A 24,320-nucleotide genomic window follows, 5' to 3' on the forward strand; every position below is an offset into this window, starting at 1 on the left:
CTCTGTCTCTGGTGAATCCTCTCACCCCCTGCATCTCTGGCCTGTACCCCAGCTCTTGTATGCATAAATAAATAAATCTTAAAAAAAAAGAAATAAAAGCTGATAATTTCCCCACCTTGATGAAAGTCTTGATCTACATATCTAAGAAGCTCAGAAAACTCCAAAAGGACAAAACAAAGTTCAAAATCATACTCAGACACATCATAGTCAAAATGTTGAAAACCAAAAAGAAAAAAAAAAAAGAAAACTAACTTAAAGCAGTCAGAGAAAATGATTGGTGAAGAACAAGATGATCACACTGGGGGTAACAGCTGACTTCTCAGGAGAACAATGGAGGCCAGAAGATAGGTGTATGACACATCTGAATTACTAAAGGAGAGATAAATCAGTCACAAATTCTAGCCAGCAAAATAATCTTTCACAAATTAAGACACAATGAACACATTTTCTGATAAATAAAGCTGAAAGAATATGTTGCTAGCAGACCTGCCTTACAAGAAGTACCAAAGAAGTTCTGCAGGCTGACCGCAAACACCACCAGATAGTACTTTGAATTCGTAGACAACAGGTAAACAAAGAGACCTGGTAGAGGGAATTATATAAGTATAAATACAGTACACTTGCTGTTTTTTTCTTCATCAGTGTAAAAAAAATAATCACAGTACAAAACACAACAAAGCAAAAACAGACAATTATAAATCAGAGATGTTCTGCAGGGGAGGAGGAGGGAGAGGGATCAGAGGGAGGGAGGGTCCTGGATCAGGGGACTGAGGTGATGGTGCACAGGTGCCTTGGGGAGGGAAACTCTATGGGGGCTACACCTGAGGGGGTGGGGGAAGCAAATATTCTTTAAAAATGAACAATGATGTAAAATAAATTAAAAAAAATAGTAAATTGATGTTTGCAGCAAACAGTGCTCAGATAGAAACTTATAGCTATAAATACATGTATCAGAAAGAGGAAACAATTTGAAATAAATAACCTAAATCTCTACTCTGTTGATCCAGAAAAAGGAGAACAAACTAAATGTAAACCACACAGGGGGAAGGAAATGATAAATAGATAAAACAAGTGAAATAGAGACTAGAAAAAAATAAATAGAAAAATATCAACAAATGAAAAAGTTGGTACTTTGGAAAAAGTCAACAAAATTGACATATTTTAAGCTTTATTGGTGTAAGTAAAACATGAGAGAAATCTCAAGTTATCAAAATCAGGATTGAAAGAAGGGACATCATTATTGAGTTTAAGGAAATACAAGATTACAAGAGAATGCCATAAACAACTGTCTGCCACGTTAGATAATTTAGGTGAAATGGTCAAATAAATTCCTAGGAAGATAAAAGCTACCAGAGTTAACTTAAGAAGAAATAAAAAATTGAATAGACCTATTAAGAAATAAATTTAATTAATAATAATAAAAAAACCCATGAAGAAAAATCCAGGTGGTCTTACTGAATTCTACCCTTTACAGAAAAGCAATCCTTTAGAAACTCTTCCAAAAAAACAGAAGAAGAGGACATACTCTTCAATTCATTCTGCGGTAATGAAATAAGAGAACTAGCACAAGAAAATAAAGCTATAGAGACATATATCTTATGAAAATAAGGTAAAATTCTTAAACCAAATATTAGCAAGTCAAATTCAGTAGCAAATAAAATGTATTATAAATCATAAATAAATTGCATTTATTAGGGAGTACAAGATTGGCTCAGTATAAAAAAATCAGGATTAAAAGAACAAAAGCTATAAAAGCAGATAAAAACATTTAGTGAAATCTAATGACATTTTATGGTAAAAATGCTCAGCAAACTAAGATTGGAAGGGCACTTCCTCCACCAGAGAAAGGACATTATAAGTAAATGTAAATTAGGTAAATTAGTTAATTCACCCTATTTTTCACCTTCTAAACAAAAGCCATCCTATAACCTTGAAATGGGGCTAGGAGGCTCAGTTGTTAGTTGGCTTTCTTTCCACCTATCTGCATGCCTGCCTGCCTGCCTGCCAGTGTATATGGCCCCCCATTTCAGCATTAAAGACAAGTCAGACATATGTAAGGCTCCTAAATCACTAAGATTCTTCTTCCATTTGCCCAAATCACAAGTGAACCTGCCCAGCCAGGGACAGTGCACAACAGACATCTGCACAAAACCCATGGCTAACCTCGTACTTAGTGGTAAAAGAGTGACTGCTTTCTGCCAAGATCAGGAACAAAGCAAGTAAGTGCACCCTTGCCACTTCTATTCAATATTCCACTGAAGGTTCTAGCCTGGACAATTAGACAAGAAATTGAAATAAGAAACATTGAGATTGGAAAGGAAGAATTGAAAATATTTCTATTTACAGATCACATGGTCTGGCATAGAGAAAATCTTACGGAATCCACTAAAAACTACTCTAACAATAAGTTCAGAAGGTTGTAGCATTCAAAACCACCATCACTGAAGCGGCCATACTTCTTTAGAGTAGACCCATGACCCTCTGAACCTGGAGGGACATAGCAAATACATGAAAAGGGATCTGGGAAGGAGCTGTCCCTCCTGGTGACTAGCTGGCGCTCTCCTGAGAGATGACATTACTCAATGCAGAAAGCCATCATGCCTTAGCTTTGATAGCTACTAGGATGATGACCCACATCAATTAGAAGCTGAGATGTGTAAACTAGTCCGCCAGTTCATTATGTTTTGATAGAAATAAAATCAAGGAAATCGGTGTTTGTGTGGACATATAATTGGCCGATGGACTCCCAGCAGGAATTTGATACAGGATACCGGCATACCAACATGTGCTCACATGGGCAACCTGGGAAAGAGTGACAAGGAAGTTGTTACATCAGTGAAATGTTTTCCTGCAAAATACCTGCTTTAGGACTGTCCATTGCTAGATTGGTCAGTGGAAATGCAGACATGATTCAGAGAAGGCTGAAAAGTAAACAACTAATCAATAATGTTTAATTGATGGAAGGTGTGAGGTGGCTGAGGCCACCATAGGAGCATGGGGTGGGTCTAAAAGGATTTGGAAGACCGAGAAAAGGACTTCCCAGACAGGAGATTCAAATAGAAAGCACCTGTTGCCCTGCTAACCCTCAGTCCAGCTACATGCTTTCAGAATACAAACGGTGACAAAGTTGTGCAGTGGAAGCTTCAAGAGTTCAAACTGTATCAGGTCATGGGGTTCTGACAAGGAAGTTAAGATATTGTCCTAAAAGCCGGGCAAGCTACTAGATTGTTTTCATGATCCCTGCAGACAAGGAGGCTTCAGTCACCTGGCAGTCGTGTTGTCTGCAATGGGTATTGTTTAGCTAAGATAGTGGGCTGATGGACAGAGGGTGTGACTTGCCTGCAGTAACTGCTCATGTAATCTCAGGCCCTGGCATTAAATGCTAGTGATGGTGAGTTGAATTCAAAGCTGAATTTCATACATTCTCTGAAATATATAAACTCAATATTCCTTCCAAATACTTAGCTTCTCTGTAGTGGTATAGATAAGTAACTTTCTCACTCTTAGACAAAATGCGGCCTTCTTGGATTCAGCTTTTCCTTTGCTTCTAACTAGCTAAGACTTGGTCACATTAATCTTTCTGAGTATTGGTTTTCTTATCAGAATGTGGGCATAGTGATAGCTGCGCTGGCTGTTGTGTTTCCTGTCTCCACCCAGTCTCCTCTCTTCTCTCTTCTATGGTCTATACTCCGTGTTCAAGAAGCTTGACTTATATGGACTGCTGTGACAGGGATCCTGTGCCTTCTGACTTCCAGATAGGAAAGCATCAAGGTTGAGATCCCTGCCTGTCAGTGCTCAAAGAGCTTGCTGGAAGCTTGTCATTGCTTTGTCCTTAACTCTGAGCAGAAAACCCAGGATTGTCAGACATCTGATATAACTTGTTATGTGACAGAGATAAAAACAAACAGGAAACACACTTAGAGGAAACCGATAGGAAGAAGGGGGGAAATTGCAGTACCCTTAGAGTCATAAAAGAAGACAAAGCTGGGGAAGAGCTGTACCAGCAATTCCCCAGAGACTGAAGTAAGAAAATAGACATCTGGAAGACAGGGCTTCAGATGCCAAAGTCATAGTGGAAAGTGGATATGATGAGAATGTGGGGCTGGACAGGTCAAGGGCTCATTCCTGCTCCCTGACCCAGGTTCCAGACATTCCACACACTTTCCATTCTATGTCTGTGGTGGCATATTGGCTTTCTTTTGCTGCTGCAACAAATTGCCATGAACGTGACAACTAGAAACGATACTAATTTATGAATTAGAGCTTTGGATGCCACAAGGCTAAAATCAACATATTGGCAGGGCCAAATTCCTTCTGGAGACCCCATGCAAGATTCTCTCCCTTGTTTTTCCAGCTTCCAGAACTGTTAGCTTTCCTTGACCAACTGCCCCTTTCTCTGCCTTCAAAGCACATGCTTCCAACATCTCATTCTGTCATCACATCACCTTTTTAGGAGTTTGGCCCTCTGTCTCCCTCTTATAAAAACCCTTGTGATTACAGCAGGCCCACTGGATAGTTCAGAATACTCTCTGCTTCTTAAACTTGTTGTTTTAATATCGTTTTCAATGCCACTCTTGCCACATAGGAGGACTTATTTCCAGGGCCAAGGATCAGCCTGTCGACATCTGTGGAGCACCACTATTCAGACCATAACTTCTACAGTCCAACTAGCATGGAATGACTTTTCTCATCTAAGTCCTGGGGACACAGAACAGAGAAATCCCTGCCCCCACAAACTTCATAGTTGCAGAGAGAACATGGTCAGAGGGCAGGTAACTCCAGTGTTTGCAGAATGACACTCTGGGAAAGGTTTCTGCAAGTGGCTGAGGTGATGTAGACATTTTCTTTGTTTGTCCTCGCAGCGCTGTGTGGGTAGAAAACAGAAGAATCTAATGTGAGCACGCGTGCCAGCTCTGGAAGGATTTACGTGGGAACAGTAGTTCCTGTGACTGCCTGTTAAACCTCCCCATTCACATCGGGAAGTAAGCCACCTGAAGTCTTCCAGAAATTTCTAGTCACTTTTGATGGATAGAGTTTCCCTTCAGTTCTTTAAGACTCACTTTCTTTAAAATCATGTTTCACAAAAAGCTTCCATTCCTTGCCCCCAGAGCAGGCTGGCTGTGGGCTCTGGCCCTTGGTGTGTGATGAGGAAGGGGCTGCTTTTGGGAACCTCACTGTCAGCTCCAGAAGGAGGGAAAAACAAGCTGATGGTTCGGACTCACTTGCCAGTGCTCAGTGCTTGGCAAGACATGGGTTCTACATTTCTCTATCCACCTTTCACTAGCTCTTGGGGCCCTCATTTGGGGAGCATTTGTTGGTTCTGCAGGGGCCTGGAGAACCCTCACTCCCTGCCGGCCTCAGATTGGCCCCTTCTCTTTGCTCAAGTCTCTGGAGGAGACATCTCCCTCCCTCCAACCTGACATCGGTTCTCTGTCCCTCAGGCAGCTTTCCCAGGTGGCCTTCTGACAGGATGACTGAGTCTCTCCGTGGGTGGGGTCCCACGAAAGCCTCAATCTCATCTTTCCTGCCCCCTCCTTGAGAACCTGGAAATATCTAGTGCCTGACCATTTTAGGGGCTCCTCAGCTCTGAGTAAGAGATGATATGCAGTCTCAGCGGATCCTCATTTGCAGGTGTGATGAGGGCCCTAGATCTTTCTTTCCTGGACTTAATTGTGAGAATTGCTTCTCCCTGAATCTACACTGTCTTTTTGCATGGAAAAACAGAGATCTGAGATGTAGGTATTTCATCCCTGGATGTGTCAAGTTCAAGGAGCTCAATTGTAGGGCAATGAAACACAAACCTTCTTCATCAATCCCTCTGCAAGGAAATGAAAATGGGTAAAAGCTCAAAACCAGCCATCTCTTTCTCTTTAAAAATTGTTTAATTTTACTTCTCTTATTCTCTCTAGTGTCTTTTAGTCACCATTGCCCCCACTGAAATATTAAACCTTCTCCCTGTTGTCCACAGCCAAGGTACCCCAATTTGCTGCCCCCTCCCAGTCTTGTGTTGGCTTTGGCTGTCCCTTGCAGCTTACAGACTGATGGCCTCCCTGAGGCTGACAGTCGCCATCCTTCCAGCCTGTGCATCCAAAGTGAGGGGACAGATGCTGGAGCACACCAGGCCTCTGGAAGCAAGGGAGGGGATGAAGGAGGAGGGACTGGATTGGCACTTTCAGTGTTTTCACGGGTTTTGGGGGAAGGGTCACGCCCTCCTAGCTCACAGTGGTCACAGCACCCAACCCCGTGTGTAGAAGGCGTCTGTGGTAACAGAAGGTGTGTGAGGGGTCTCCAAGTTTATTCAATATTCGTAAAAGATTTGGGTAAGGCTAGCTGTTGGTGTAAAGGTAACTAATATTGTGCCTTTTCTTCCCCTCACACACCTTCTCTTACCACAGACACCTTCTACACACGGGGCTGGGTGCTATGACCACTGTAGGGTAGGAGGGCGTGACCCTTCCCCCAAGCCCCGTGAAAACACTGAAAGTGCCAGTCCAGTCCCCTCAGGACTCTAGCCTGGGCACATGACAGCCAGGCTGATAAACTGCCAGGGTGGGAATGAGGTGCCTATAGGAGAGGGGAGACATGTGGACAAGGAGAAGAGCTGTTCTCAGAGGCCCCAGGACCCTAATTCTCCCGCCAGCCGCTCCCCGGGGTGGCCTCTCAGGCATTACCAGAGCCTTGCCCTGAGGGGTTCGGGCTAGACCTCTCCCGGCCCCACACCACAGTCTCCAGGCATGCTGGCAACCGGGCCTTCCTACAGCCTGTCAGCTTTGCTCTCGGTAGCCTCCTGGAGGCAGAAAGCCCCTGGGCGCCCGGCAGTGCTGCGAAGGATGCCCCCATTCTCTAGCGAGCTGTGAGGGCTTCTGTAAACGACCACCGGGCATGAAAGAAGAGCTCCAAGGACAGCAGCGCAGGTGCTGCGGACAGTCTCCATTCAAAGGGCCTGACCCCCAGGCAGCCCTGCCTCCCCGCAGCCCGCCAGGCCCGCCGGCTGCAGCCTGAGGCTGTGCTCGCCCTGCCTGACTGGCCAGTCTCCACGCTGAGTCCCTGCCGGCCGGCCCACGCGGGCCAGACGCACGCAGTCATGACGGGCCGGGCAAAGGAGGGCTCCGCCTTTGATAAGAAGGTCAGCAGCTCTCAGCCAGGCTTCCTAGCATCTTGCTTTGGGGGAAAACATTTGGAAACGCCTGACTCCCATTTCTCCTCCCATCCGTTTTGCTCGGGGGCTCCTCGCGTCCCCGCGTCCATTCGGACGGCCCAGCTCCCCTCTCTGCTTCTGCAGTGGTGATGAAGCGTCTGCCTTTACTGCGTGGGCTTCCAGTTGGCCTTAAAAGCTCACACTGCCGCGCGCTCCTGTGCCTCCTCCGAAAGCCAGGCAAGCGCAGACCACCAGAGCGCGCGCCGCTGGAAACAGGTGCCCGAAGCCAGCAGTGGTAAACAAGCTCAATGGGCTGTTCAATAACTTGTTAAGAATTTGCCCCTCCATTAGCAAATGTGACCCTTCCCAGCAAGTTTCAATGCTGACAAAATGCGCGTGCTCGCCTTTACAGAGGAGGAAGCTAGGGCATGTGACCCCGAGGGCCTCACCCGGAGAGAGGCCGGATGACCGTCTCTGCCAATCCCTACCTGGGTGTTTATTCAGACCTTTCTCTGGGAAAATCAAGTTGGCACAGACGCTTCTGAAAACATTTTATGACAACTAAACATACTTTCTAATAGAGTTTAACCATATTCATATTATACACAGAATCTAAATGGTGTGTGTGTACATGCACACAGGAGGGTGCACATGTGTGCCTGTGCATGTTTATGTGCAAGTTATGGAGATATTTAAAATGTAAAACTAGAACTCATTTTTAATTTTTTTAAATATTTATTTATAATGCATACAAGAGCTGGGGTACAGGCCAGAGGTGGGGGTGTGGGGTGGGGGTGCGTGTGTGAGAGCATCTACCAGAGACAGAGTGGGGAGCAGAACAGGCAGATTGACTGAAACACACTGCTGAGGGGAGCAGCGGGCGAGGCAGGAGAGGTCTGCTGTGCCATGTGGGTGGCTCCCTGGCCAGCCACGGATGGAACTTGTGCTTCAGAGGCTGCAGATTGCTTCATAGTGCAGTGCTTAACCCCTGCACCACCAAGGAGGCCCACATTTTTTAAATTCTTGACAGACAGACTCTATTTTATAATTTTATTTACCTGTTTAATTTGGGGATGTTTGTTTCTCCAAGCAGAACAGGAAAATTAAACAATTATGTCCAAAGAATGAGGCTGGAGCTGGCATTCAGATGATGTCCAGTCCCCCTTAAGAAAGGCAATAATAGATCACGGGCCCTGATATCACTCCCTCTTCTCTGACACTAGAGCGGGGGGTTTGGAACAGGGACCTGCACCCGTGCAACTTCCTGGGAAGTTCTCATTAATGTAAGGCCACGTGCAAGGCGCAATCCAGTGTTTTTCACATCATGAGTGGTGAATACCACTGATACCAGGTATATTACAAGATATGAAGATTGAGGGACTATTTGCATTCCTCCAGCTCCCTTAAACATGATGTTGTGCAAAGAAATTCAACTAAGGAGAAGACTGACAGTTTAACCCTAAGAGGGATAAGGGTGGGGAGCACAAGTGGGGAGGAGAGCCAGTGGTGGGTACTTTGGGGTGGATATGGTTGGTATCATACACCTGAGGAGGTGTGCACCTGGAACAACGCATCATATACAGTGTTGTACACCAATGTTAAGTCAGTGAAAAATAATACATTAAAGAAGAGTAACCATGATAAAAAATGTACATAAAATAGGAGGGGAGGATTCTAGCTCCTCCCCTAAAACAGCTAGCTCCTCTAGCTGTTTAGTAGAACAAGAAGACATCTAAGCAGTGCTGGAAATTTAGCTTTGTCTTACAGTTTCAAGCTTCTAATCACAAGAAAATATCTGAAAAAGATACCAGCAAAAGAAGTAAACACATTTCTTCTGATGTGATTAGTAGATAGTGCCTGTGTAGAGATAGCTGGGGCTTAGCTGCAATGCTTCCTCCTTAGTCAATGTCTATGCTCACTAGATAGTGTTCGCACATCAGACTGGACAGCGCTATGTGTGTGGGTCGCTAAGGGGCACTGTCGGGAGGCATCCAGCCCAGAAGACACTCTCCATGGGCCACGGGCAAGGAGGAACCCACCACAGCAAACACCCAATCAGGGAACTCTCTCTCTGTTGGCCTCAATTCCTTCCACTTTCTACCAAGATGCCTCAGTGACCTGATCTGTGAAGACACTATTCAGGCTGCCCAGTGGGACCCCAGTGATCTGTTAAACCCAGACCAACCAGTTTAACACCACAATGTTCTGATAATTAAATGGTCATTTGAACCTCAGCAGCCAGGGCTGTGTGCCAAACCTAAGCAGGGTGATGTCTGCTAAAATAAATGATTAAAATAGAATCCAGAGTCTTCCACATAACAGTCCAAAAAAAAAAAAGTCCAAGATACAATAGAAAATTACCATCATAGCAAATTTTGGGAAAATTACAACTTCACTTGAGAAAAGACAATCAAATGGTCCAACACTTTGAATTAGATGTTAGAATTATCTGACCAAGATTTCAGAGCAGCCACAATACAGACTTTAAAAAATACCTCTTGAAACAAATGAAAATCTTATTGCAGAAATAGAAACTATGAAAAAATAAGCAAATGGAAATCATCACACTGAACACTTCAAATATAGGCAATTTTACCTGTCAGTTACACCTCAATAAAACTGGGAAAATGATAAAAGAAATAAAGGAACAGGGACTTAACACAAAACTTGCTGGGTAGACTTAGGTAGAATGGGAATGACATAGTATAGAATCAACAAACTTAAGCACTCATCAACAGGATTTACCTAATCTGAATGGAGATATACCAATGGTGGTCTAATTGCTCCAGCACTATTTGCTGAAAAAACTATTCTTCCTGCATTGATTTGCTTCTGCACGTTTGTTAAAAATCAGTTGGGTTTAGGGGCCTCCCCTGGTGGCGCAGTGGCTGAGCGCTGGGCTGCAAGGCTGCCCGCAGCCTCTGCAGCGCCGGTTCATTCCCCCGCCTCTGGCGAGGGTCCAACAACAAAAAAAAATCAATTGGGTATATATGTTTGGGTCTATTAAAGAGTTCTCTATTCTATTCTATTGTTCTATGTATTTTCATTTCTGTCAACATCACACTTTCTAGATTACTATAGCTATTAATAAATAGATATTAATACATTTTAATACTGGCTGGAGTAATTTCTCTCACTTTCTTCTTATTGTGTTCAATATTCCTTGGCCCATTCTAGGTACTTTAACTCTCCATATCACTACAACAACTTGCAGGGATTTTGATAGGAATTCTGTTAAACCTACATATCAACTCGAGGAGAACTGCCATATTTATTAGGTAGAATATCCCACTCCATGAACATGGTAAGTCTCTCACTTTGTTTAGATCTCCTTCCATTTCTTTCATCAGCATTTTATATTTTCTGAATAGAGTTTCTGTACTTTGTAAGATTTATGCCTAATTATTTAAAGTTTTGGAGTGATTTTATTTTTTATTAAATTATTCTTTTAATTGAGGTTACATTAGAATCAAATGGGATTTTATCTTAAAATTTGGTTTCCATTTGTTTGCTGCTAGTACATAGAAAAGTGATTAATTTCTGTGCTGATTTCTATTTTATGACCTTGCTGAATTCATTTATTGTTACTTACAGTATTTTTTTTAATCCTTGAGATTTTATATGCAGACAATCATTTCATCTGAAAAAGGGCAGTTTTATCTCTTCCTTTCCTATATATTGAACTTTTATTTAGTTATTCTTCCTTATATCCTGCTACAGCTTACAATAATATATTGGTTAAGAATAGAGAAAATGGACATCTTTACCTTGTTTTCAATCTTAGGAGAAAAGTATTCAGTTTTTTACCACCAAGTGTGAATTTTTTTTCAAGGATTTATTTATTTATGCATACAAGAGCTGGGGTGCAGGCCAGAGGTATGGGGGGTGAGGTGGTGAGAAGATTCACTAAAGACAGAGTGGGGGAGTAGACAGGTGGATCTACAGAAATGCACTGCTAAGGGGAGCAGCGGGTGAGTCAGGAGAGGTCTGCTGTGCCATGTGAGTCACCTGGCTGGGTATTGAACTCATGCTGCAGTGTCTGTGGACCGCTTCATAGTGTTGTTTTTAACCCCTTATGCCAACAGGGAGGTCCCTAAGTATGATTTTTTTTTTTTTGGTGGCTTTCTTATAGATACTCTTTTTCAAGTTTAGAAAGTTTCATCTATTCCTGGTTTGTGGAAGATATTTTTGTTAGTGATGACTGGGCATTGAATTTTGTCTAATATTTTTCTCTATCAATTAATGTGACTGTGATTTTTCTTCTTTATCTCATTGATATAATTGACATGTAACTAGCTTCAGGTATACAATATAGTGATTGTTTTGATACTTATATTGATTGTATAACAATCACCACAATAATTCTAGTTAACAGCCATCATCACACACAGTAAAATTTTTCTAATGATCAGAATTTTTAATGCCTCCTTTTTTAGTAAGTTCCAAATATATAACACAGTATGATTAACAGTAGTCGTCCCATAGATTTGTTTTATAACCTAAAGCTTGTGCTTTTTGCCCCTCTTCACCCTTTTCACCACCCTCTGCAACTCCCCAATGCTGGCACCCACTAGTCTGTTATCTGTATTTGGGAGTTATATACATTTATTTTTGATTATTGAGTCAGTGCTGGATGCCTGGACTATTCCTCACTTTTCTTTTATTTTGGTTACAGATCATAAGTATTTTTATACATTATTGGATTTGATTTGACAATTACTTTAGTGGGGATTTTTTCACCAAAGTTCAAGGTATATATTGATTTATAGTTTTCTTTCTTTGTACTGTCTTTGTCTTGTTCCAATATCAGAGTGATACTAATTTTATAAAATGAGTTCATTATTATTTTTAAAGATCATATTCCTCTATTATCTGTTTTTCTCATCATTTTCTGCTCTTATGGTTTTTTGTGGCTAAATTTGCTGTTCCTTTTCTCAGTTCTTGAGGTGGATTCATAAATGGTTGACTTTCAGCTTTTCCTTTTTAAAATACACACATTCAAACTAAATTTCCCTCTGAGTATGGCTTTAGGTTTAGTCTATATGTTTTATGACATAGTTGATTGACTTTGAGTATGTTTTCTAATTAATACTATAAACCCTTATCTAATAAGTTGTTATTAAAAATGTACTGTATTGCTTAACTCTTGAGTCAGTAAGGCTGTTTTTTAAAGATAGCTTCTTACTTTAGTTCTATTGATGTCAAATTCAAAGTCTATGACTACAATCCTCTGATATTTGTTGAAACTTGCTTTAGACCTCAATATGTTCTTAGTTTTGGTAAATATTCTGTGCACACTTGAATAGAACAGCATTCCAGGTTCAGTATTCCATGTTCATGGATCAAATGTGTTTAGTGTGTTGAAATTTATTATACAATATTGATATTTTTATGTTTAGTCATTACTGTGAGGCATTAAAACCTCCCATTATAGTTGCATATGTTTCTATTTTTATTTTTAGGTATGCCAATTGTTGCAGTAGATATTTTAAGGCTATGCCATGAGATACATATAAGAATGTGTTTTTTTATAGCTTCCTGGTAAATTAAAACATTTGTATTCTCTTTAACTCTAGTAATGCTTCCTAGCTTAAAGTCTACTTTGCCTGCTGTTAATATAGACCCATTCCATTTTTCTTGATTTGTATTTCCATGATTCTTTTACCATCTTTCTTTCAATCATTTTGCATTCTTAGTAGTTAACTTGAGTATCTTACAAAAAAGCATCTTAGTTTTATTGGCATTTTCCCAATTTTATTCGATTATTTTCAATATTTTATTTAAATTTTATGGATTTACTGTTTGTTTACAAAGGCATAATCTTAGTAGAACTTCCCCCTTTGATGTGTGCATATGCTTCTCTCAGTCACCACCAAACAGGGGTGCTGTCACACTATCAAAGTGACCCATTCAGCCCATGGAAACTCCTCCTCCTTCTTCCCCTCTGGCAACCACCTTATTTTACATGGAGTCTAAAAAAACAACATATTGTTATTATAATTGTTTTTTAAAGCACAATAATATTTATTTATTTAATTAATTTCAGTTAGTTAGTTAATATTTATTAAATATTTATTTAATCTGTTTATTTAATTTATTTTTAATTTATTCAATATTTATTTATTTATTTATTTATTTATTTATTTATTTATTTTTCGCATAGAAGAACTGGGTTGTAGGTCAGAGTTGCCAGGGTTGAGAGGATTCACCAGAAACAGAGTTGGGAGAACAGACAGATTTAATAAAATACACTGCTGAGGGGAGCAGTGGGCGAGTCAGGAGAGGTCTCCTGCACCATGTGGGTTAGCTCCCTGGCTGGGGATTGAACTCAAGCCATAGCAGTGATAGCACTGAGACTTAACCCCTATGCCACCATGAGGTCTAATGATATTTATTTATTTTTTAATTGAAATGCTTGTTCCACTTATATTTAAAATAATTGTTAATATATTTTATCATTATTTGCTCCTCTAGCTGTTCCTCTTCTTCTCTGTTGATATTCACTCTTTTTTTTCCTTATTTTAAATTCATTTGTACTGTTAAAGTTTACTTGTATGTTTTTGTTAGCTATACATTCTTACTTCATACTTTAGCAATTGCTTTACAGACTACAATATTCATTCCTGACTTATTAAAGTTTAATGAAATCAGTCCTTTTCCCTTTGACAGTGGAAGTTCAGAGCACATAACTCTTGCCTACTTCCTGTAAATAGTTCTTTAGCATTTACATTTTCTAAAATGTAGTCATGCAGCACAAGATTTTTGAAATTTTGTTTTGTTTTAATTGATAACTAATCATTTATACCTTTGTGTTGATCTGTATTAAATTATATTATGTTTATGATTCTTCATGACCATAATATAGACTTTTGCCTTAGTCAGTGAAATATGACAGATACAATTACACCACACCCTGTCAGAAGCTTTAGAAGCTTTAGATTTCATTCTGGATACAAAAAGAAAGGACTTCTTTCCCCTTGTGCTTATAGAACACCTTTAGTGCAGACATACTGGAGAATGTCTTCAATTACTTTATAATCAGAAAGCACCTCAATTTATTTCACATTCACTTTTTAATTTTGCACTGTTTATTGGAATGTGACATTCTTATAAGTGCATGATCAATGAATTTCCACATGGTTGCTATGCCTTCGTAACCCGTACCCAGATCAAGATACTCAACATTATCAACATTACAGGAGCACCCTTCTAAGTCCCCTAAATGATCCTAGCACCTCCTAGTTCATGTCTATGCTGATCTTAAACACCATCCAATAATTTTGGCATTTTTTGTGTGTTTTACATAATAAATGTTTTATGTGATTTATTAGTCCAGTATTTGAAAAATATGAAAAAAAGCATTTTGTACCTTTAATATGTTGCATATTTCATGATATAATAAATAATAGTGCCATCTGTCTATATTATATAGACAGATATATAATTATATTGCATGATATATAATTGCATCAAGTTTTACACCCTTAATATGTTCTAGTTATAGTTTCATGCATGTGCTCTGTGGTTACTGTGCTTCTCCTGTGTGTCAGGCGCTGAGCAGTCAATGGGATTGCAGATGTGACCAGCACCCTGTCTTGGATTCGCAGGGTCTTACTCCAGGGAGATAGGTGTGATGACTGTCACAATTTAGATAAGTAAAGTATCTGTGGTGATTAAGTAATAAGTGAATAAATGAAATTAAAAAAAAGAACTGGTTGATCTTCCAATGACAGGCACATTCAATTACTGAGCACATCTTTATTGAACTCTTACTGTAGCCATCACTGACCTAAGATACAGCAGAGGTCACCAATAACCCAGTACCAGCTCTCCTGCAACTTTTACTTGGGTTGACATACAACTTGTACAAATAAAACAATAGATGCACGATATCAAGCCGTGGAGTACAGACGAGTGCTGTGGATGAGAGGGACTCTGGCAGAGCATTCTCAGCAAGGTGTGCTGAGGTGCTGAGGTCCTAAAAGCTTAGCTCAATCGTGTCCACAAAGGCTGTTATGGCTCTGACATAATGATCAGGAGAGTGGTGAGGGGCACCACCTGGGACTCAGCCATGATGGACTACAAAGGCCGTGGTGGGGAGTTTGGCTTTTCATTCTGGATGCAAAAAGAAAGCCAATGCAGATCCTGAAGCTGGAGAAAGAGAAGCAAAGAAGGAAAATGTTCAGTGCATATTAAAGGAGTATACGAATTATGTCACTCTGACCCACTGAAAGGGTGGCTCTTCTTATCTTGCTGGAGATTCAGGTTCAAGTAGTGGTGATGAGCCTGAAGAGACAGATCATGCCAGGCTGAGCATGTGAGACTTTACCCAGAAGGCAAGAGAATTCACTGGAGGATTAATCTAAGAAGGGGATACAAGCAAACAGAGACTCTGGATATTTATCCATAGTGCATGAAGGAGGCTTAGAGTAGAGGAGGACATACGCTACCCTTTAGAGCTGAGAAGATTGGTGTTTAGGCAAATTGTGCATTTGATAAGACACTTGTGCACTTTGATAGGAAAGACAGAAATGTGATCTTGCTTTCAGACTTTCCAGCATCCAAACCCACTCTCCGTGAAGCTTTATAATGTGGACAATGTCACAGGGTGAGGGTTGTGAATAAAGGCACAAGGATGGGGATATGGCCTCCGTGTTCCCTTCTGTTTTCTGGGATGTCACTCTTTCTCATTAATGTCTCTTTAAGAGCAGGCAGCCCATGAGTCTGCTCTGCTCTGCTGTTTTGAAGAAGAGAAGAGAAGCAGAGAGACTGTGGGCAGGGATGGAGCGGGGTGTGGGAAGGGGCTGCATGAGTGACTGGAATGCCAGAGTCAGGAGGAGTGAGAATTAAACACAGGGGAGAGCCACTGAAGGCTTCTGAACAGGGGAAGACATGGAAAAATGGATATTTTAGGAAAATTTTCCTGGCAGTGGTAGGCAAGATAGCTATAAGAGCATCATTTTGATAATAGAGCTGGTAAAAAGCAGTCAGAATTTTTAAAAAGTCATTACATCTAAATGCAGGTTTTCATTCAAATGGGATTGTATAGATATCTGAATATTTATATTTCTATATATGGAGAAAGTATAGTCTCAAGGGACATAATGATACTTCTGAGTTTTAGCCAGAAACATATTATATGAGCCTAAACTGCTTCTGTATATATTATCACATTTTATTCTCGTCACTCTTAAGAAGTAAGAAAGTGCAGGCAATAGTTCCACTTTCAGAGAGGAAAAATTAGCTGCATTAAGCGCTTTCTTGAGTGTCACCACGGCAGACAGAGCTGGGAATCCTAAACTTAGGGGCTCTTGCTTCTAGGCAATATTCCCTTTTCCTACCAAGGCATAAGTCTAAGTCCCCAGCCCTGCCCTGTCCCATGGAACTTTATGCCATGATACAAAATCCTGGATCTCAGCTGTCATATACAGTACCCTCTGGGGACATACAGCTTTTGTAAACTTGAAATATGGCTGGTGTGACTAAGAAATTTATAATTTAGTTTCATCTTAGTTAGTTTAATCTTCAAATCCAAATCCCCTGGAGCTAATGGCACCAAACTGTGCCCACAGTTCCATCAACCAACTCTTGGACTGGTTTCCCTATATTTATTTATAGAGAAATAACTTTTTATGGGGTAAGAGCAGAGGCAACAAGATGCTTGTTCAAAAAAGAAAAGGAAGCAACATGGCTTGTGGTGGTGGGATATGGGTGAGTTGGTGGTGGGTCATTCCCGATGGGGTACCCCAGTATTACCTCAGTTGGAAACTGATAAATTAGGGGCCTTCCTGGTGGTCTAGGGGTTAAGTCTCAGTGGTATCACTGCTATGGCCTGAGTTCGATTCTCAGCCAGGGAGCTAACCCTCATATGATGTCACGTATGGGGGTTAGCTTACCTGCTGCTCCCCTTATCAGTGTATTTCAGTAGACTCACCTGTTCTGCTCCCCACTCTGTTCTGAGGAATCCTCTCACCCCCCCCCCCACACCTCTGACTTACAACCCAGTTCTTCTACCAAAAAAATTTAATAAAAAAGATGCTTCTTCAGAGTCTGTCAAGGTGTGTTTGATGTGATAAAAGGACTTTGTGGTCATATGACGTTGAACAATTTGGGAAACAAAGTCAATGTGATCTTTCTTGGAGGGCTTCATCTTTTCTATGCTAACGTCCCCTTTGAAACTCTCAGGAGAAAGAGATTCCGTTACTATCGACCCGGTTTTACAGAACAGCACACCAGGAAGTGTATCTTCGAAACTGGTCTCAGAAAAAGAAAAATGGCTGAGTCACTTGTTGTCTCTGTGTCCCTGAACTACTCCTGAATCTTGCTGATCTTTACTTCCCTTAATGACTATAATAATATCTGTAATAATACCTCCTAACTCAGAGGGGTGCTGTTAATGTGTTGGACAATGTGGGTCCTTGGAGGCGATGAAGATGTTGACTCCATCTTCAGCGAGCCCAGGTCTCTCGCCAGGCGTGGAAGTGATCCACCACAGAAGCGGCACAAAGCAGCTTTTACAATATCTTCACTCAGCCCCTTTCTCGCTGTCTTACCAGACATCCGTAGTTTTCCTGAGTGCTGCGTTGTCTCCCCTGCATTTGCAGCCCTTTACATATGGGTCTAATTATTCCTTCTCTAATAATTAAATCAACTATTAATGTGTGTCTTGTTGAATGGCACAGGGACAGCTGTTGAACAAGGAAAGAAAATAATCTGATAATCTCGTATACCCAATGATTGACAGGGAAGTCTTTCTTCCTTTCCTGGAATTTGGGTCACTGAAGTTTTATATTTGGCCAGTTTATAGGTACATGCGGGACAGAGCACCCAATTGAAGAAGGTAATTCTTATACCTTAACAGTCGATGGGATTTGCCTTCGTGGGTTTTGTGCGGGGCTTGTCGCCCTTACCTTGTCTCTTATTACTCCCTTTTGGACCTGGGGGCTGCCTATCCTCTGTCTCCTTCATCACTGTATTTGCAAGTGCATAGCTCATCTGGTTTCACAGTCCCCAGCTGGAGAGGAATTTTACCCAGGGTTTCATCCATATCTGATTATATGATATTTAGATGAGACTTTGGACTGAGTTGATGCCGGAATGACTTTAGAGGCAATTAGGAGGGAATGGATATGTTTTGAATATGAGAAGGAAATGGATTTTTCAGGGACATAGTGGGATGTAATGGACTGAATGTTTGTATTAACTCAAAATTCATATGTTGGCGTACTAACCCCAAATGCAATGGTATAGAAACCAAGGTCAGATTGCCCTCAGACTCCTAGTGAACACAAAACTTATCTAACTTCCCCCAAGTTTTCTTTTCAGGGAAGGTGCCCTGAGGTTGCCCCTTGGCTCTATCCTTCCTTCTCTCCTTGAGAAGGGGGCATTATCTGTAAAGGCAGAAACTGGGGAGGTGAAGCCTCAACTCAAAAACCAGGGACTCTGCAGTCTGGGTGAAGTTCCAGTGCTGGGTGGAGGCATCACGTTGCTTGTAGAAGTGCCATGAACAGCCTAGTGTGCCTTCCAGGCTCAGAGTAATGTTGTGAACATATACAACTTCAGCGTGCGCAAGCACAATGGACCGTAATAGAATTCCATGGTGACCTAACAGACTGTTAACATGGAACTAAGAAGATAGAGAAAAAGAGACTGCCTGAACTTCATTTAGAAAAAACAAGTCTGTCAAGAACTTCTTTCTGGGCCTTCCCTGGTGGTGCAGCAATTGAGCGCTGGGCTGCAAAGCTGCCCGCAACCTTTGCAGCACCGGTTCGATCCCCGGCTGCCGGCGAGGGTCCCACATGGTGCGACAGACCTCTCCTGCTGTGCCCACTGCTCCCCACAGCAGTGTATTTCTTCAGTCTGCCTGTTCTGCTCCCTGCTCTGGCTCTGGTGAATTCTTTCACCCTCCTGTGCTTCTGACTGTACCCAATGCTTGTATAAATAAACAAATTTAAAAAAAGAACTCTTCAGACCACATTCAGAAGAAGGAGTCCTGAGTAAAACACCAGGAATCAAAAAACCTTTCCATAAATGGTCCAATCGGTAATTATTTCATCAGCCCAGATCCTCTGCATTCCCAACTTCTTCCTTTCTTGCTCTCTATAAAACTAGTACTAGCCCCCATATCAAGGAGACAGATTTGAGCCTTTGTCTCTTATTCCTTGCTAGTCAAATTCACAATAAAAATAACTTCTCTCAAAAGTCAGTGCCACAGTGATTGGTTTCTACATGCACCAGGTTATAATCCCATCTTCAGTATTTGGAGTATAATCTTCTGTATAATCTTCAGTATTTGGAGATGAAACCTTTAGAAGGTAATTAGAATTAGATGAGGTCATGAAGGCCAGGCCCTCATGATAGTAATAGTATTTGTATAAGAAGAGATGCCAAGGAGTTTCTTTTTTCTCCACTGTGTGAGGACACAGCAAGAAGGCGGTCACCTGCAAGTCAGCAAGTGAGGTCTCAACAGACTCATGTCACACTGGCACCCTGATCTGGGACTTCCAGCCTCCAGAACTGTAAGAAATAAGTTTCCATTGCTTTAGGAAACCAGTCCATGGTACTTTGCAGTAGCAGCCTGAGCTAAGACAACTACCTGAGGCCATTAATTCTCTTCAGGCTGTAATGTTCCTCCATATTAAACTGAGCTGTGGCTTCAGCCTGCACATTCTAGAGAGCATATGAGTTCACTGCCTGTGTACCCACCTCTGGCAACTGACTGAGAAGTGATTCTTTTTGAGACAAAGAACAGAAAGCAAAAGCCAATGGGTTGATTTTACTGGGAAAAAAATGAAATGTGGGAGTGGGGTTGGAGCATGAGCAAGGAGAAGCCCATGAATGTTGAAAGTAGGTATGCGCTAGAGGGGTATATAAGGGTGGGAGATGAACTTGATACTCTGGGTATAGTGTCTGACCCCAGCCCTTTCTCATTCAGAATTGCCTCTCTGATGTAGCAAGAAGGCAATGGTGCGCTGCTCTTCATTCCTGCACCTGCCACCCTAATGTGTGAATGTATTTCCCTCATTAATTTTCCTTTCCACCAACCTGAAAAAGGCTTTCTTGCTTGAGGACAGATTGTTGACAGCAGGTGTGAACTCAGTGAATAAAACTGTACTTCCTAGGATAGACCCACATGATCAAGAGGGGGTCCTAGCAGTGGCTGTGAGGTGCATGGGGTTACTATGAGGAAACAAGTGTTGTCTGGGGCATCCTGTTTCTTGGGAAGCTCCAGGGAATTAGCCACTGGACAGAGGGCTCTGTCCATACCACAACAAAGCATGTCGAGGAGAACATACTCGTCTCATGCAGCCCATATCCCAGAGAGCCAAAGCAGCAATGACCATGGGCACCTCTCAAGGTGGCCTCATCAAGAGGGCAACACCCAGGATTACTGGAATATCAGTTCTCCCTTTCTTCAAAGGGAGAAACTGCAAGGTTGGCAGTCCTGCTACTCTTGGTGTAAAAGTTTCTGAAATCATGGGCGATGGTGCAAGAAAGAGAGACCTTTGCCATATGGATTTTATGAGCCTCCGGCCTGCAGCCCAGAAAACCTACCACTGTAGTCACATTCCTTGGGTTTTTAGCAAAAGTAGCATTTCTATGTTTAGTACCGTAAGTTCTAAATCTCAGCTTTAAGCCACAGTCTCAACAGGGGTGACACAGCAGATGTGGTCAGATCAATCTCTGTCACTGTACTTCAGCAAGATTAAATTATGAGTTCAGTCAAGTCTAATAATACTTATAAAACATCATGGTCCTGAAAGCTTAGCAGGCATACCCAATAAAAGCGAATAAGATGTCCATGAAGGGAGGTTTTGTTGTGGCAGAAAGGGTCAGACTATCCTGGGTTCAAGTTCAAATTTATTATTTAATTAAATGTGAAGTCTTTTTGGGAGATCTTTGACCCTACATGCCTCAACCTCCTCGTCTGTAGAACCAGTAGCATTACCAGCCCCATATTCGAGTACAAGCTATATCAGGTTAGTGTGAGGATGCACATTTTGCCTCATAGAATGATTCCTATGTTGAACTTGGAAGGTAATGAATTGCTTGGGTGGTAACTAAAACTGTATATAATTTTAAGCATCTTCAACTAGCTTTTTTAATTCATCCATTTCAATGCAGTGTAAAAAACATGAATGAATTGGATTTGGGGCAACACCCAGGATTAGTGGAATATCAGTTCCATTATATACATCTGATGTCCACAGTTTTTTGTGAGGTATTTTCTAAGCCTCATTTCTGCTCCAACACTGCAAGCCAGTAGCAGCTAGGTTCAGAAGAGCAACTATTCATTTGTATGGGGAATCACCCCTTTCTTTCAAGTTAGAAAGTGACTTTGTGATGTCAAAGTGGTCCAGAGTGACCGCGAATTAGGGAGTCCACATGTCGAGCAGCAGTGCCAGTGGAAAGACCTGTCTCAGAGTCAGAAGACTGTATGATCAAACACTCACTTCACCTGCTGTGTGACAGGGGGCAGGTTGTGCAACATCACTTATTCTTCTGTGCCTTCGATTGTAAAATAGGGAAGATAATAACTAACAAGTCTGTTGTAACACATCATACAATGGTTAAAAAAATGTTGCAATAATGTCTGGCATCTAATGAGCACCCCCGAAATGAGCTTGCTTCACAAGTATACTAGTGATATTATTTTAAAAATATGTTTGTGTGCCAAATATAGGGCCCAGTAGAAGAGATGAACTATAGTCCCATTTCTACATCCCTGGGCATACTGGCCATTGTATTCAGTTTTGCTTTGCTGATTTGTGCTCAGTTTGTGGTGCACTCTGATCTTAACTGCTTTCTCAACCATCTTTCTATGTGAATGGGACACTCCCTACATTCTTACTAAAGTTTCTTTGGATAGGACCACAAAGCTGAGCTACTCTCATTGTATATTGATGATGGTCGCTGACAGATAGAGGAGCGGTGCTAACCCAGCACGCATGAGTTTCTGTCTTACGATGTCTCCCAACTGGTACATCCCTCCTTTCATTCTAGAAAGGGATTTCTGTAGAATAGTAGGCAATAATAGCAAATGCGAGTTCTGTCTGACTTAATTATTTTGGGTTTCCTTAAGGGCATTCTATTATTTTTTAAAAACAGTATGTATAACACTGATGATAATGAAAATAATAAAAGCAGCTTCTAGTCACTGAAGCCCGACCCTGTGTGACAGTGCCCTGAATTTCATTCCCATTAAAACTAAGGCTCTGATGTACAAAGTAGCTTTTCCAGGTTAATCAGCAAGTAAATGGTAAATTGAAATACCCACCTGATTCAGATTGATACCAAAACCTGTGAACCTTCTACTGCATAAGTGGATCTCCCTTTTGAGTCGGTATTTGCAGTGTCCTGCCAGGTCCGATTCTGTCTAGACGCTTGTTGAATGAATGAATGAGTGGATAGATGCATATGTAAATGGTTTAATTCAAACTCCTTTTCCCACCAGAATTCATTGAAAGATGTTATTTTTTTTTCTGGAAAAATTAATGTATTTTTCTCACGCTTGGTTGTGCATGCCCTTGGGAGAAATGACTGATGATCTGACCCACTTTTTACATTTTCCAACAGCTCCTGCTGGGTAGGGAATTAGCTGTGTGTGTTTGCACTTGGAACAAGTGCTAGTAGGAGAGCGAACCCCCACCCAGGCAGATGGGAGAGGGACAGGCACTCTCGCTGCTGTCTCTCCTACAACGGACACTGGATACAAGATGATTAATAGAGTGCAGGGGCTGGTGTGGAGCAGCAGACGCAGAGCAGTGAGGAGTCCTGTGGACCAGCCCCTGCATGTCTGAGGACTTTCCCTGCCTCAGGGACCTTGGTTTGGCCTTCATAGGGATGTCATTTGTCAAAAAACAGGAAGATAAGGCAGGCCCAAGTGTAAACGTAGTTGAGGTTGAGGGATCCCTACTCAGGGGCTTTGCCTATTTCAGGAATGAATATAATGTATGTGAAGTGCTGAAAGGGTGTTTGGAATCAGGGTTTTATAAATAGGAGTTTTTATTAATGATCCTCCCATCCGATGAGAACTCAGTTTTATTCTCCACCTCCCCACTCAGGTGCCGTTAATCCCCAAAGCCCCAGCAACTTGCTCAAGGTCACAAAGTTAAGACACACAGCTCGTGCTGGAGCCCAAGGCTTCCATGCCTTCTGTGCTTCTTCACAGGTACTGGACAATACTCTGAAGCCGGTGTTTTCTGACAACTTTGTACGGACATCTCATGTCATCATCACGACTGCTGTGTTCTACATATTTTGTACATATGAAAACACTCAGGCTCAGAAACAGGTAAAAACTCTCCAGCTCGTGGGGCTAGCATTGAGGTGTGCTCATGGGGGTATGGACCTTTGACCCTCAGCTACCATTCGGATTCTCTGGTCACACCAGGTTGTTTTGCCACAAGGTGACAGGTGTCGACACATATCTGCAGAGCTGGTCACCAACAGCTGGCATTCTCAGTCCCCAGGCAACCTAGCAGGGTGTGGCCTCGTGGCATTTCCTGTCAACTCAGGAAGCCAGAGTGGAGAGCCTTTACTTTTCCTCCTGGGTGTCAGAAACAGTGCAGGGTCTCCATCTGCCAAGTCTGAGAAATTCACAGAACCTTCTTGACCCTCCCTTTAATTAAGAGACAGCACTAGAGGCTGCTGAAGCACAGACCATCTATCTTCTGGAAAAAGGTCACCAACTGAAGGGACAGGACATGAATCAAAGCATTCAGGTCAATGCAGAATGTTCGCCTAACACACCGCTATCCCAGGATGGTGGAAACAGTCGACGGGTGATTTTATTTTGAGCAGCATATGTTGGATTTTACAGAGATATGCAGTTCTCATTCATTTTTTTGACACTGAATCACAGAAGCAAACTGTGTCTTGTCTTCCTTGTCTGCATTCACGCCATGAAACAGAGGGCTGGAAACAGAGCAGGCAAGCTCAGAAATGGATAGTTCATTAATTTAAAAGAAGTTTGTTTCAGACTCTTTGTTCATACAGTCATTCATAGATGAAATATTCACTCATCAGTTGCTAAGTAACTGATATTAAATTGAAAGCTATTGTTACAGTGTCATGTAAAAAAGAAATGACTCCTTCTTGTAGAATATAGCCTGGTTGGGAGACAACCAATAATTAGAGAATGCACTGGAATATAAAATTGAAAAAGGCTGGCCTAGGTTAA

Source organism: Talpa europaea (genome assembly GCF_964194135.1).
Source record: "Talpa europaea genome assembly, chromosome: 1".
NCBI classification, from domain to species: Eukaryota; Metazoa; Chordata; class Mammalia; order Eulipotyphla; family Talpidae; genus Talpa; species Talpa europaea.